Below are 12,663 nucleotides of genomic sequence, written 5' to 3' on the forward strand. Positions count from 1 at the left end.
AGCCCTTGAAGGAGAGAGAGAAGGAGCACTTAGCAAGGATTAGCGAGGGGATGAGTATCCCCTTACAAGGCAGTAAAGTGAGAACATAGTGAGGACTCTAGTTTCCTTCTGCTTACTCCCTGGGGTCTGCCTTTTATTTTCTGTGTTGTCTGAATCAGCAGAGTTCGTCTGGAAAACCTCATGAGATGGGGTCTCGGAGCTCCCAGGACCCCAGGGAAGAAGGATGTGCAAGAGCAGACAAGAGCGTGCTTCAGCAGCTGCCGTACCGTCGTCCTGGGAGAGAGGCCCAAAACACGGCTTGCGTCTCGGGCGCACACGTTGGGATCCTCAGGGAACAGAGGAGCAGAGGGACCATCAGAGCAAAGCTGTCTTTTTTACTTCTTTGGCACTCCGCCCAGGGGCCTAGATTTATCCTAAACTGAGCGAACAATACAGGGCACTTCGTTTTGGTGGGGGGAGGGGGGGGGCATGTGCACAGAGCTAGAAGGTCCAGGTCATGCTGGGGAAGGATAGACGTCCTTCCAGATACTTCTGATCCTAAACCGAGGGCCTTGGTGACGCATCTCCCATTCAGCTGGAAAGGCGGAGGGGCCCCTTTAAGCCTTCTTGCTTTGAAAACATCCATAAACAAGTTTATCACTTAGGAATGCTTTTCAATGACAAGAAACAGAAAAGCCAACTAACAAGGGCTTACATGAATTGGGATTTATTTTCCTTCCATAACCAGAAGTCGAGGTTGTCAGTAGCTGGCATTGGGTTAGGGCACTGTAATATTAACGATAAGATCTTATATTTTCCTTGGCCTTTCTCCCAGAGTCACCCTATGGATGCCACAGCTCCAGGTATCATATCCCCATTCCAGGTGGGCAAGAAGAGAAAGGCATGGGGCCAGACACATCTGTCCCTGTAATTAAAAAAAAAACCAACAAACAAGGGTTTCGCAGAAGCCAGACAGGTTTTTGCCTATGTCTAACTGGCCGGGACATTGTCAAAAGTCACCTAGAGCTGCAGAAAACAGACTGGTTTTTGTGTTCCCAGGCTCTGGAGTGGAGACTGCTAAGGGAAGGGGGGTTTGGGGTGGGTGTGGTGTTAGCCATTCTATAATAACGGGATGCTCGTTCACTGCAGTTGCTTCTCCTTAAAGATGTTTTGCTCCATTTGAGGGCAGCTGGAGCATATGGGACCCCGCACCCCCTAACCCCAGGCGGACCCCAGGGGGCCAGGCACTTGGCACCACACGCTGAGGCCCACTCACCCCTCCTTCTCGGGTGCGGGGCGGGGTCCTATCTTAAGGAACGACCACTGAAAGAGAAGGAGGAGATGGTGTCTGTCTTCACTTCCGGGTCATAAAAAACTTAGGGCTGTTATTTTTGAGGTCAAAGATAACTATTCAGTTAACTCAGAGAGAAAGAAGTCAAAGCGCTTGTCTGGGATGGTGACTAGTTGTCACCTTCCAACCAGCTGCTAGGCCTTGGCGAGACAGTTGGCACCCAGGCGGGGGTGGGGGGGTGGGGGGGTGGGGGGGGGACATGAGGGGGTGCCCCCCTCGCAGCCAGCTCCAGCTGCGCCTCTTTCCTACTTCCTCCACCCGGCCTTGTTTACACCTGGTCTCAGTTGTTCACCCTGCGTTTGGGCCCCCGCCCGCTCATCCCGCCTGCGGATGGACTATCTCTGAAGCTATGTTGACACCCCCTTCCTCCCTGCCCCCCCGCAGACGGCCCACCCCACAGCCGCCGGCTGGCAGGGAGACGCAGCTTCCTAGCCGCAGCCCCTTGCCGGGCGCACACACGGTCCTGGGAAGACCCCCCAGAGTGATGGAAGCTATTAGATGTGGTGGGGGGTGTGGAGGGGAAGGCTCTGCCCACCCCCTCTGGGAGAGAATCGGAATTTGGGAACAATCCAGACGGACCTTCAGGCATGACTCAGCCGTGGTGCTCCGTGGGTGTCTGCCCACATGAAGAGGAAGATAGGCACCCGCCCGTGTCACGTGTGCCTGGGGGTCTCCCGCTGCCTCCGCCGAGCTGCTAAAAGCGCTCCTGGGCACGGGCTTGGGACGCCGGCCCTCGGGCGGTGGCGGTGACAGCACCCAGCTGGCCTGGGGGTGGGGCCAGGGCAGGGACTTTGTCCCGCAAGGGCGCATCTCCTAGTGATTAATGGACAAAGGTCACTCACATGAACCCCATTTCCTGAATCTAAACAGCCCTGAATCCGGGGGGGGGGGGTAAGGGGGTGCGGGGGGCAGGACAGACAGGCCGATACAGAAGAATTTTGAAAGGTCTGCCTTAGACCCTCTGCCGAGGGTGTAGACGAAGCGGGGAGGGACCCTCTTCGGAGCGGCTGGTAGGGATAAAAATGGGCTTGGCATTTTCGGTGGACTATTCGGCCTTACCTACCACATTTTAAACATGCCTGTGCGGTATGTGCGCTTCAGAGAACATTTCCACACACACACTGTGTTAACAAGGCTACTGTGAGTCCTGAGCAGGATTTGGGGGCGTTGAGGCACGTGCGCTTTTTACGTCATCCTGATCCTCTGTGTTTGCGGTTCTTGCTGGTCCCCACGTATTACCTTTCTCGGTATGAAGATAGTGTTACCTCGATCTTCCTAGTTCAAGCGCGTCGTCAGTATGGGTAAAACCATCATGCCACTGGGGGAGAATCCCAGCCTGGCGGCTCCTGAATCCCACAGGAAGGAGTTTTTCAACATCCGGAGGGTCACTGGGGGACAAAACGCGACTGACAAGGGGACTTGGGGGTCCAGCCAGAGAGGGCCGTGTCCAGCCCTTTCTGCTTGGCTGGGCTGCCTCCAGGCTCTCCCCTGAGCCCAGGCTCTCCCCTGAGCCCAGGCGCCCCAGCGCCCAGTTTATTAAGGTGAAGGAATAGCAAACGGGAAGAGAAAAATATATATATAGCCGCCCATAAAAAAAGATAAAGTAAATTAAAAGAAATAAAAAGATAATTAAAATGATATAAAAAGCAGTGTACAGCTAACTGATGAAAGGGACTAAAATAAGCCCCAGCTCAGCCCAAGGCTCTCCCGCAGCCGCACAGCCCTGAGGTTCCCGAGCACAGCCCCTGGTCCCCTGGGTGGAGGGGCGGTGTCCCAGCTGCACTGACCTGGGAGGCCAGCCGGGCCCAGGACGCGGGCCCCCCATCGACTGCTCTGAGTTAGGGTGTGGGGGGGGGGGAGGGCAGGCTGGCACTGTTCAGACAAAACCTGTGGGAAGGCTTGGGACCCTTGGGGGAGCACTGGGATGTGGAAAAAACAGGACTTCAAACAAGCTCCAACCTCTGAGTGCCCCACAGCCCCATTCTCACCCGTTTCCTGCTTCCCAGGCCTGCCTTCCTCTTCCTCAGAGAAGGGGGTATCTAAGCCTTCTTTTAGTGGGTCCTCAGGGCCCCAAAGCACTCTTAAGCCTACTTCTCCCAGGTCTCCCTTCTCTCTGGGGGTCTGCCCCCTCCTAGGGGCATTGACCGAACGTGCACCCCATTAGGACAAAGGGTGAGTCTAGGACTCGGCCCGGCTCTGAGTAGAGGGTGTAACCAGTCACTCTCCCCGTTCAGTGCGTTTCCCAAAGTCAGGGTTCTTCCGTCTGGCGAAATCCCATGAGGAGGCCTCAAACTTCCCCCCAGCTGGGTCTAAGGTGAGGTCAGTGTGGCTGTTAAAGGCCTCTCTGCCAGGTGGGGTGGGGTGCAAGTAGAGTTCCTGCTTGCTGTCTGGGCCCCATGTAGCAACCTAAGCACAGGGCCACATCCTCACTCACGGCTGACTCGAGGGAACAATGCCTTCTCGTCCTTCTAGAAAAGAAATCCCTGCAGCTGGTGGGAAGCTTGCACACACATCCCTGCATCCTCAGCGCAGAGCATTCTTCAGAATGTAAAAGGACAAGGAGTGCCTGCCAGCAGGTGGGGACAGGGAAGGGCATCTCTGCTGGGTTAAGGACACCAAGGGTCTGATCTTCCAGAACAAAGAAATATTTAACCAGATATAAATCCCCACCATTTAGAACAGCCTCCTGCTTTGAGAGGTGTTTTCCGAGGGCTCAAAAGCCCCAGGACCAATTCTTGGTTAAGGCTTGAGCTTAAATTTTGAGGGCTCCCCACCGCCCAGAAATCTCCTTAGGGAGAGAAACTCTCCCAAGCACTGAGCAGTCGGGCTCGGAGGGCGGGGTGGGGGCAAACGATCAATGCTTCCTCCTCCAAACTACAGGGCCTTTTCTCAGTCTCTACAAACTAGCACAATAACAATAAAAACAGGAAGATAAGATGAGCTAAAAGAACGTAATATAAAATTATAAAGGACAAAAGAGAGATAAGGAATAATCAAGATAAGTAAAACAGAACTAGAGGACCAATGGTTTAAAAGCATAAAAGAAAGAAGTGAGCTTTAAAATGATACAAAAAATATAATCAACAATTTATAAGATTAAGAGCTGAGGTTATAAAAACAAAGAAGGTTTACAACGCTCAGAGGGACGGGGCAGTCAGGGAGGGAAGCAGCCAGAAGCACACGAGAGTCCTCTCCGTCTCACGCAGTCAGGGTTTGAGCCTGATTCGGCCGACTCCATCAACCCTTCAGGACTGAGTCTCCTTGCTTAAACATTGTTGGGCCTTTGCTTCTGATTTTTGCTGATACCCATACCTTGGCATTCAACCCCTCTTTCTGCCAGGCTTTCCCGAAGCAAATTTTATTGGGAATGAGTACACTATAGGTCCACCACGCCAAGTTCTAAATCCTGAAACAACAAAAGCCCTGAAAACCAAAAGTGTCATCTTTGACTTGGAGGCAAACCCAGTCTGGCCTGAACTCATCTGGTGGCAAAACCTGACCCAAAGTGAAGCTATTTCTGGGATGAGCGTTCATCCATTTCCTTGCACAAACATTCACGCATCCGACGACAGGGGACTCCCGCACACCCAGCGTTCGGAGTTGTGTAATACAGCGTCCGTGCCTCACGTCTTTGTTTACCATCTTTCTAAAATTCTGAAACACATCTGGTTCCAAGGGTTCAGATAAGAGATTGTGGACCTGATGAAAAGTCTCCACTAGGTATAAGAATGGCTATAGACATACAAGTCTATGTTGACACTATGGAATATTATACAGCAACGACAATGACCTAGCTACACCGCATGTAGCTGTATGTTCAGAGAAAGAAGTCAGACACAAAAGCATACGAGTTGGAAGGCTCATGACCACGTGATTTTTGTGGGTTCATCCCTTAAATTCTATTTATAGGCAGTTCGAATACAAGAAAGCTGCTCAGGTAGGATTCTGTCATCAAATATAGGCCAGTACCCTGATTCCCCTCCCCCCGAGCTTCGACTGAGCCCCGTGGAGGAGGCACTGCTGAGCCCCCCACGCTCGCAGCCCTGTCACCGGCACAGAGCCAGTTGGCTGGGTCCCCTCCCTTTCCGCCTTCCTCTCTCTGCCTTTGTCTCCAGCCCCTCTTTGCTTTCCCTGGGTGGAGTGCTCATGGGATGGTGGCAATCTTGTCTTTTCATGCTTTTGTCCCAACTCCATTTGGGGTCCCTCTCCACCCTCTTCCCTGGCCATTCACATCAGTGTTTTTATCTTCCTTCGTTCCCTCTCCTCCTTGGCTGACGGGGCTGCTGATCCCCACGCGGTCTGCTCTCTTCCTGTCCTTGTGTCTGATCCTTGGGATCAGCTGGCTTTGGGCTTTTGTTTGGGCCGCAGGGCTTTCTCTCTGCCTCTGCCTCTCTGTCCCACCACCCTCCCTTCCTTCCCCCTCATCTCGATGTCCTTTGTGGGACATGCACTTTTATCTCCCTTTGATTTGCTCTCTCCTCTTTGTAGAAGAAGAATGAAAGGCTCAGCTAATTGTAGCAGGAGGGCAGTGACGCCCCATTCCCCTTACCGGTGTCTTCCCCACCAGGCCAAGCAGGAAGGGAAATGAGGGCAATTCAGACTCCCACCTGCTCCCGAGTCGGCTCTGGGTCTCTCTCTCCCCCGTGGGCTCTCGTTCCCCGGTGATCTCAAGGGGAGATGACGCAGCGCTGGAGCCCCTCACCACTGCCTCCAGCAAGTCTCCCTAGACCCACCACTCATCCATGATGTCATCACGGCACACTCGTGTGCACCAGCCGTCATGGAAGGTGCTCGGCGCAGAGAGGTGAACAAGACAGGTATGCAGTCTCTAAGTGCGCAAGTCAGAGCAATAAAGTGGGTCAGGGGTGTGATAGGGAAATGACTTTAACGTCTCTAACTGAGGACCTGAACTCCGAATGGGGGCAGGACCAGACGGAGGAAGAGATATCTGAATGACTTGCAGGCATTAGTCAGGGGGGGAGGGAGGATGAACAGGTCGCAAGCAGATGAAACATTTCGTCTTAATGGAGGGACAACACGATGTCAAATTCAGTGGATGAATTTGTGGGGCATAAACTGCTGGGGACCCATGATGGAGCCTGCAAGGAGCTGGGCATTTATCCTAGGGATGCAGGGAGGTCAGGGAAGTGTTTTGAATGAGGATGTGACAGATCATATTTGCGCTTGGGGTGGGGTGGAGAATAGAGCAAGACTGGAGGAAGGGGGAGGGGGTGTATTCATTTTCTATTGCTGCCGTAACAAAGGACCACACTTTTGTGGCCTAAAACAACACAACCGTATTGTCTTAGGTTCTGGAGGTCAGAAGACCAAAGTCAGGCTCGCGGGCTAAAGCGAAGAGGCTGGCTGGGCTGGTACCTTCTGGAGGTTTGAGTACGAAATCCATGTCTTGTCTTTTCCAACTTCCAGAGGCTACCTGCATTCTTGGGGTCCTAACCCCTTCCACCACCTTCAAAGGGCACCTTGCAAATCTCTGCTTCCATTGGCACATTCCCGCCCTTGTCTGACCTTCTTGCCTTTCTCTCGTGAGGAACCTTATGATTCTAGCAGGTCGGTTTGGGTAATCCAGGATAATCCTCCCATCTCGAGAGCCCTAGTTTACTCACATCTGCAAAGTCCCTGATGCCATGTCCGGTGGCATAGTCACAGGTTCTGGGGATTAGGATGTGGACATCTTTGGGTTCCGCAGTTCTGTCTAGCACCGAAGCTCTTACGGTACTTTGGGAAGGACACAATGATAACTGAAACTGAGTAGTAGCAGTGGAGATGGAGCCAAGGGATAACTCTGGGAAGCAGACTCAAGGTTGACTGACTGGATGTGCGAGGCGAGGGAGCGGGGCGAGCAGGAACCACTTCCAGCTCTCAGGTGACAGCAACGGACCGAATGGCAATGTCACTTACGAGATAGAGAACACAAGAGAGAACTGGGTTCAAGACAGGGAGCGCAGGGCAGGAAGAGAGGAGTTTGAGCTCCTCTGAGGCATCCAAGGAGAAACACCCCGAGGGCTGCTGGGCATTTATCTGGAGCCCAGGAGAAGGGTCTGGGAGGGAAAGAAAAATTAGAAAAAGGGTCAGCAAATTATGACCAGCAGACTGGCAGCCAGTTGTACAAATAAAATACTATTGGAGCGCAGTCAGGCCCATCCATTTCTGCATTGTCCGCGGGTGCTTTTGCACAATAGCAACGAAGTTGGATATTTGCAATAGAGAACATTTGGCCTCCTAAACCATGTGGCCCTTTCATAAGACATATGCCAACCCCTGGGTTGGAGAATCAGCAGCCCGAAGGTGGTACATGTGAGCATAGGGTGGCCCAGAGCAAACATGTGGAAGGAGAAGAACAGAAGTCCAAGAAATCCAGTATTCAAGAAAAAGGAATAATACGAAGAGCCATAGATGGACATGGTGAGTGGCTAGAGACAGAGAGAACCGGGAGAGCTGCGCGGTTCTTCTCGCTGCAGAAGACACGTGTGGCAGTTTAAAAACATGTCCACAGGTTCTTTGATACTGTAGGGGGTCAGAATATGCCACCCCAAAATTTGCCGCTGTGGCATAAGGATTGTGTTGCCCGGAAGACAACTGAGAAACAGCAAACACCAAAACAAAACAAACCCAAGCAAGCTCCTGCCCTCCCCCACTGTTTGCCTGGAAGCAGGCTTTGGCTCTTAGTCACCAGAGACTCTTATCAGCCCAGAGACAGCACGGAGAGGAATCTACATAACAAACCTCACTGAAATAACCCTTATTTCCATGGGCTTTCCCCGCATGTGTTCCTTCCCACAGTTTGCCACTCTTGGAAGCCTAAAACCCGTTTCCTTTGGCTTGCCATTTCTCGGCAAATTTGCTGGTTTTTCTCAAGCTGCTAGAAGCCTAAATTCATCCCGGTTCACTGTTTTTCCCTCATCTATGAGCTCTACCCGGGTTAATAAACTGTCTTTCTCTTGTTAATCTGTCTTTTATCAGTCTAATTTGCAGGGCCCAACGGAATGAACCTAAGAGGGTAGAGGGAAAAGGTTTTTTTTTTTGTCCTCTACAATAATTCTCCCTTTAAAAGATGGAGTCTAGGGGCATCTAGGTAGCTCAGTCACTTGGGTGTTTGACTCTTGATTTTTGGCTCCGGTTATGATCTCAGGGTTGTGAGAGGGAACCCCACATTGAGACCCGTGCTCAGTGGGGAGTCTGCTTGAGATTCTCTCCCCCTGCCCTTCTCCTCCTGTTAAGTGCGCTCTCTGTCCCTAAAATAAATAAATCTTTTTTTAAAAAAAATAAAGATAATAAAAATAAAAGATGGAGTCTGACTCTCCCACCGTTGGTGGTGGGCTAGACTTCGTGATTCACTTATCGAAATAGAATCAAGCAAAAACGGCAATGTGTAGATTTGGAGACTAGGTCATAAAAGGACTACACATTCTTCATCTTTCTTTCCAGAGGAAGTTATGCCATATTGTGGGGACACACAAACAGCCTATGGAGACATCCGCGTGAACAGTGGCTGAGGCTTCCAGCTGAGAACCTGAGAGGAGTTGGGGCCACCTGCCAAAAGCCATATGAATGTGAATGAGCCATCCTGGTAAATCCCCAGCACTATGCAAGCTTTCGGATCAGGCTGCCTTGGCCAACATCCCAACTACAACTACATGAGAGACTGTGAGCAAAACCTACCCAGCTCAGATGCTCTGGAATTCCTGACCTACAGAAAGCTTGAGCTGATTAGTATTTGTGGTTTTAGGTGACTAAAGTTTTGGTGTAATTTGTTACATAACGGGCAACTAATACAACAAGGAAATAAGTGTTTTAAGGAAAGCACGATCGATATCCATGCAGCTTAGAAGTCAAGCAGAATTTAGCAGGCTGTGCTCCTAGTTACCTTCTGGGAGGTACTGCCTGTGGGATTATAGAAGTCCCTTGGGCAGGATGAGGACAACTGTGTGAAACTGGCAGTCATCTGGGTTTCACTTATGTAATGCTGGAGGGCAAGAGAAGAAAGGAGTATCGGGAGCTGCTCTGGCATCAGTCCTCCCTTACAAGATAGCTCTGGCCCATTCCAATGTGAATTTGGGAAAGTCTTATTTTTTTAAAAAAAGGTACCAATCCCGAGTCCTCCCTGGGCCTTTGGCCAGAAGGCTTATGGAATAAAATCAAATAAATGAATGTTCTCTGCTACCTCTCTGAATTCCTCTGGGGGAAGTCAAGACATCTGTTGATGGCCTTATTATTTTCAGTAAAGGATCCAAAGTGACTTCTGGGCTTCAGTCAGTTATCACGTGACCACGCAACTCATGAGGAAGAAAACGTCCCAGGAGTCTGACTTCAGTTCCCACTTCTCACCTAGAACTGGTCTCTCAAAAACATCGCAGAACCGTGTGCCACACTGACCAATTCTTTCTCGCTTGCATACTTTTTGACTTGGATCAGCTAGTTTGGTGAGAGAATGAAGCCCTAAGCTCCAGGAAACCACTGTGTACAGCAAATCAACTTCTTTCCTGTGCATGTAAATGCTACCAGCTCTGTACTGTTTGGGGGGAGCACTGAGAAAATAGTCACTCAACAAATCTTTCTGTCTTCTGTGGTCTGGATGAGGAACCGTGGTTGAGAAAGATGCTCTCACAAATGTGTGTTGGATTTTAGGGGTGCGTCCACTCCAAGAATTCTGGCTAACTGAACGTGAGGTTGCCGGGCTTTTGAATCTGTTGCTCCATATTTAGACACACTTACTATCGCTCCTTACTTCCTTGGTTCTTACATTTTATTTAATTATTTTAGCTTTTATTTATTTATTTTTTAAGATTTTATGTATTCATTTGACAGAGAGAGAGACAGCCAGCGAAAGAGCGAACACAAGCAGGAGGAGTGGGAGAGGAAGAAGCAGGCTCCCAGCGGAGGAGGGAGCCCGATGGGGGGGCTCTATCCCAGGACCCTGGGACCACGCCCTGAGCCGAAGGCAGACACCCAATGACTGAGCCACCCAGGCACCTCTACTTTTATTATTTTAGCTTTTAAAAGTTATTTGGTCCTTTTAATCATTGGCACAGTTTAATTGTTCTTTTTTTTTTTTAAGATTTTATTTATTTATTTGAGAGAGAGAGTGAGAGCAAGAGAGATCACAGAGGGAGAGGGAGAAGCAGACTTGCCCACCAAGTGGAGGGCCGGACACAGGGCTCGATCCCAGGACCCCGAGATCACGACTTGAGCGAAGGCAGACACTTAACCGCCCGAGCCACCCAGGTGCCCCCAGTTTAATTGTTCTTAATGTGCCTTGTCTTTTCTTACTATTGTATACTCTTTCTTTTATTTCATTTAAAGTGCTTGTTCTCAATGATATTTTTTGTTTCTCTTTATCACTTTTAACTTTATGGTTGCCCTCTTTTTATCTTGTGTCTTATTACGGGTTCAATTTTCCATTTATTTTGATCTTTTTTCTTTATCTATTTATTAATTGCTTTTTAAAAAACAACATCTATTGTGTTAGTCCCCTAACTGGGAGCCATAAGCACAGCTCTGGGGCGACTGCACTCTACATGCCCACACCAGCAGCTAAGGAGGCTGGAGGCTTCTTTCTTCTCCGTCACCTTTCCAGCTCCCTTTAAGGACACCACATCCCTTCCTGCTTCCAAAAACTTTAACCTCATTAATATAGGAGACCCACCATCCAGAAGATCACCACAAGATCAAGGGTGATGGCCTCTGAGAGTCCCATCCCCCACAGTGCAGGACCGTATAATCGGTCCCCTGTGCTTGAGTGCGGTGGCGTTGTGCGTTGGGTGGATTTCACTCCCAGTACTAGGTTATATGATCTGACAACGTGAAGGGATTCTGCAGAGGTATTTAAGGTTCCAGATTAGTTGGCTTTGAGTTTTGGGGTTTTGGTTTTTTTTAAAGATTTTATTTATTTATTTGACAGAGAGAGAGCGCGTGCGCACAAGCAGGGGGAGCAGCAGGCAGAGGGCGAAGGAGAAGAAGGCTCCCTGCTGAGCAGAGAGCCTGATGCAGGGCTCGATTCCACGACCCCGGGATTGTGACCTGAACTGGAGGCAGACACCTCACCAACTGAGCCAGCCAGGCGCCCCAGTTGACGTTGACTTAATTGGAAAGGAGATTATTCTGGGTGGGCCTGACCTAATTACATGAGCCCTTAAAAGAGACAGGGCGTACCCCGAGTCTGAGATGGGATGTATGACAGAGATTCTGCGGCTGGCCTTGAAGAGGTATGTGGCTGTGTTTGCTTGCTTGCTCATTGCGGCTGTAACTGTTGTCTTTTCTCCCTTTCTTAACGATACCTGACAGTTGTTGAACTTCTATAGTGTGCCACAGTAGTCTAAATATTTTTTTATTGATCTATATGAGTGCAGTTCAGCTGGCACACAACGAGACATTGGTTTCGGGTGTAAACATGGTGATTCCACGACTCTGTGCCTTATGCGTGCTCCCCACGAGCGCAGCTACCATTGGTCAGCACACAACGCTAATACAATACCATTGACTAGATTCCCTGTGCTGTGCCTTTCATCCCAGTGGACTTACTCAGTCCATAACCGGAAGCCTGTACCTCCCACTCCTCTTTCCCCAATTTCCCCGTCTCCCCATTCTCTCCCCTCTGGCAACCACCAGTTTGCTCTCTGTGTCATGCGTTAGGCTACTCTGTTTAAATGGCCTGTGAAGGCTACATGGCCAAGGGCCTGAGACTTAGTAGCTGACAGGAGTTCCCAGCTAACCGATAGCAAGGACACAAGGACTCCAGTCATGCAAGTGCAAGGAAATGAACACTGCCAACAACCTGAGTGAGCTTGGAACTGGCCCTTTCTATACGTGAGCCTCCGGATGAAAACAAACCAGCTAGCACACTGATGGCTGCCTTGTGACCTGAGGAGCAGACGACCCATCTAAAACATGCCAGACTCCTGATCCATGGAAATGGTGAGGTAACAGCCGTGTGTTACGTTAAGCCACTAAACTTGTGGTAATTTGTTCCACATAGATAAAACCTAATGTGTCAGGTCATATTGACCACTTTTTTGAAGTGGTGAACTAGGGCAGTTCACGTCATACCATCAAGCTTCTCTCTGAGGAGGTACAGCCTGTAATCTCCATGCTCCTCTAAACCCTTTGGTCATTGAGCAAACCCTTTACACACATCACCACGTATCAGGAAGGGGAGCGAGGCGAGAAGTTCCATTTGGGAAGGATCTTTAACATAAAGATGGTTAAAGGTAACAAAAAAAGCCTGGGGTCTTCAGCCTTCCAACAAGACTCCTTGGAAGGAAGGAAGGAAGGAAGGAAGGAAGGAAGGAAGGAAGGAAGGAAGGAAGGAAGGAGGG

At 50.2% G+C, this 12,663-nt stretch overlaps 1 pseudogene; it reads left to right on the forward strand.

Annotated features, from left to right (window-relative positions):
- Positions 1-6,110: 6,110 nt before the first annotated feature.
- LOC123785643 (small ribosomal subunit protein uS12 pseudogene) overlaps positions 6,111-12,663 on the forward strand; it is a 46,278-nt pseudogene continuing 39,725 nt past the window's right edge.

This window comes from Ursus americanus, chromosome 2, assembly GCF_024610735.1.
Source record: "Ursus americanus isolate L20-20 chromosome 2, mUrsAme1.1.p, whole genome shotgun sequence".
NCBI lineage: Eukaryota > Metazoa > Chordata > Mammalia > Carnivora > Ursidae > Ursus > Ursus americanus.